Consider the following 3,451-nt stretch of genomic DNA (forward strand, 5'->3'; position numbering starts at 1 on the left):
CTTCGAGTTGATTTTTGTGACTGGAGTGAGGCAGCGATCTAGTTTCATTTTTTTGCATGTAGCTTCCCAGTTTTCCCAGCACCACTTGCTGAACAGATTTTCTTTGTTCAATTGCACCTTCTTTGCTCCTTTGTCAAAAATTAGGTGTCCATAAACGTGTAGGTTTATATCTGGGTTTTCTATTCGAATCCACTGGTCTGTATGTCTGTTCTTATTCCAGTACCATGCAGTTTTGATTATTAGGGGGAAGAGAGAATAGGGCAATGGATATAATCATACAAAATGTAAGGTATGTATGAGATATAAAAGTGGAAATGTTGGACAGACATTTGTGTGAAGCCTAGCATTTAGAGTGAGTCTTGGATGATATCATTTTAAAGTCAAGGGACTGTATACCTATATATTTTATATTCATTTCTTTTTAAAAAATATCTATTTTACTTAGTTTTGCATACAAGAACTCGGGGTAAGCTAGAGGTGGGAGGATAGGGGTGGTGAGAAGAATCACCAGAGACCAGCAGAATAGGTGGATTGACTGAAATATACTGCTGAGGGGAGCAGCAGTCAAGACAGGAGAGTCTGCTGCGCCATATGTGGGTTAGCTTTCTGGCCAGGGATTTAACTTATGGTGCAGCAGATGCCAGCAGCTTGAAAGTGCTGAGACTTAACCCTTTGCTCCACCAGGGAGGCCCCTATATTTATTTTCATATGTCATTAACTTTTGGACATCATTTGATGTTCCCGTAAGGTGTAGTCTCTGTAGTTCTCCCACTACCATTGCATCCTGTGATCCATCACCACAATCCCCTGTGCTCTTTCCTCCCCAGTTTTTTTAAAGAGTTATTTATTTATGCATACAGAACTGGGGTTCAGGCCAGAGGCTCAGGGGGGGTGAGAGGCTTCACCGGAGACAGAGTGGGGAGCAGAATAGGCAGATCGACTAAGTACACTGCTGAGGGGAGCAGCGGGCGGGTCAGGAGAGGTCTGCCGCCATGTGGATCTCCTCCGGGGCAGGCGGGAATCGAACTCATGTGCCAGTGGCTTAAGCTTCTTAGTGCTGTGCTTTTACCCGCTGCGCCCCCAGCGAGGGCCTCCTTCCCAGTTTTGACCCTTCTTCCTCTGCTTCCACTGCTACATGCTTTAGGTCCATGCAAAGGACTATATAAATGGTAAAGTCATGGATATCAGAGAAGAGGTATAAGGACTGAGCCCAGAGGTACTCAAGTATTTGTTTAGAGACCTGGGGAATGAGGAAAATTAGAAAGGAGTCTGAACATAAATGGTGATTGGCTTTTGACCACTTACTGTAGTAGTAAGAGTAATATTACTAAAGTAGATAGCAACTGGCATATTCATTTAGTGAGTACCCACTTTGTTTCAAGCAGTGCTTCACTGTGCTAGAAAAGACCATCAGTGTATGTTTCGTGAATTAGTTGGAATTTTAAAATTGAAAGCAAGTCTTTAGTAATTTTTCTAAGAATTCTATGTGAGAAAATTTGAACATTTTAATCATAATAATATTTTTCCTAATTAGGATAGTTATTTCCTGTATTAGAATATTTATGGGTTCGAATGTTTTACTCTTTCCAATATCATTTATGAAACTTATTCTAATAATGACAATAGTAAGCTAACAGGGAAATGTACATGGATGGTCTTTTCTAGCACAGTGATGCACTGCTTTACACAAAGTAGGTACTCACTAAATGCGAATATGCCTGTTAATATCTACTTTAGTAATATTATTCTTACTATAAGAGGGCTCTATTAAAGTAAGTGGTCAAAAGCCAATCCCAGTTAGCATAGCAGATATTCAAACTGTTTTTTTTACTCAAAGTCAGAAATCTCTTTAAAAATCTTAGAGTGGGCCCTCCCTGGTGGTGTAGTGGGTTAAAGCACAGCACTAAGAAGCTTAAGACACTTCTGCATGAGTTCCATACCCCGCCTGTCCAGGAGGTGACCACATGGTGCAGCATACCTCTCCTGACCCAGCATACCTCTCCTGACCCCTGGCAGCTCCCCTCAGCATTGTACTTCATCAGCCTGCCTTTTATGCTCCCCACTTTGTCTCTGTTGAATCCTCTCACTGACCCTGCACCTCTGGCCTGTACTCCAGTTCTGTATGCACAAATAAATAAATCTTAAAAAAAAAAAATCTAAGAATGAAACGAAGTATGTTGATTCAGGGCTGTCGATCATGAAACACTGCAGACACAAAGGTGCTTTACTGAGGGGCCCTGAATTTCATATCATTTTCCAATTTCAAATCTGCCCTGAGGTGGGGCTGTGAGAGGAATATTTTCATAATCAGTCCACTCAGAATAGGCACCCTTTTCCAATCAGTCATTCAGCCTAAAAAATTACCTTTCTCTTACTAGCACATTTGCATATCTGCAAATGGAAGACCTTGCTATGGAGTAATATCTGCAAAAATATCTTGTTGGTCCGGTGGGTTCAGAGCCCATCAAAATTTGATGAGAAGCCTACTTTCAGCAGCTTTAAATAACTGGGCAGTGAAGACAAAAAAGGATGATTTTAGTATTATGTGAAAGCAGTGGTTCTCCACTGGAGACATATTTGCCCCTGGGAGATATTTGGCAATGTCTGAAAATATTAGGGAGCATTCGGGTGCTACTGGCATCTAATGAGACCAGGGATGTTGCTAAACACCCTACAGATGCTCCAGAGAGCCAGCCCCCAAAATATTGTCAATGTCAAATGTTAACGGTGCCAGATTAGAAACTCTGACTTCAAAGTTGTTATTTTCTGAGAGGAAACCTCTGTTATCTAAAATGTAATTTTACCTAGCGGCCTTTCCACCAATCTTGCCAAGAGCTTTTCAAGATCTGATGTTAAGGAAATTTTGTTCATAGTGCATGCCTTTGTAACTCTAGCTGAGGGTTTATTCGTGTTTTTTGTTCGCTTGGGCTTGTGTGTGTGTCATTTTACTCGCTTAAAAACAGAAATTCTCTATGTTATTTTGACTTTTAAATCTCTTTGTATCTGCAATTCAAGTTTTTCTGGAAATTGGGTTGATGTAAAAGGAAGCCAAGGTCTCACATGCATTACTAGACTTATTGTTTCTGTGGAAGTGGAAAAACGTGCAGCTCAAGCCCTGCAGGGCCTTCCTGAGGAAGCATTAAATCCTGCGGCATTTCTGAAGAGTATTTTTCGGTTTGTCCTACTAGTTCTAAGATTACCGCTACCATCCTCAAGGAGGACTGCATGCTCCGCACTGGCCAACAGGTAACGCGCCACACAGCCCATTAGGCCGGCCAGTCCTGGAGAACAGAGCTCGTTTGAAGGTGCAGAGTGGGGGCGAAGGGGTGCTACAACAGGGCACACACGAGACGGTCAGAGGAGACCAGACGCGGCTACCAGGATCGCCAGAGGGGCGCCAGGAGGGTGGCGCGCCGGCAGCATCGGCGGCGCGGGGGCTGGGGGCGGCAGG

Source organism: Condylura cristata, unplaced genomic scaffold, assembly GCF_000260355.1.
Source record: "Condylura cristata isolate star-nosed mole 26May11 unplaced genomic scaffold, ConCri1.0 scaffold00021, whole genome shotgun sequence".
NCBI lineage: Eukaryota > Metazoa > Chordata > Mammalia > Eulipotyphla > Talpidae > Condylura > Condylura cristata.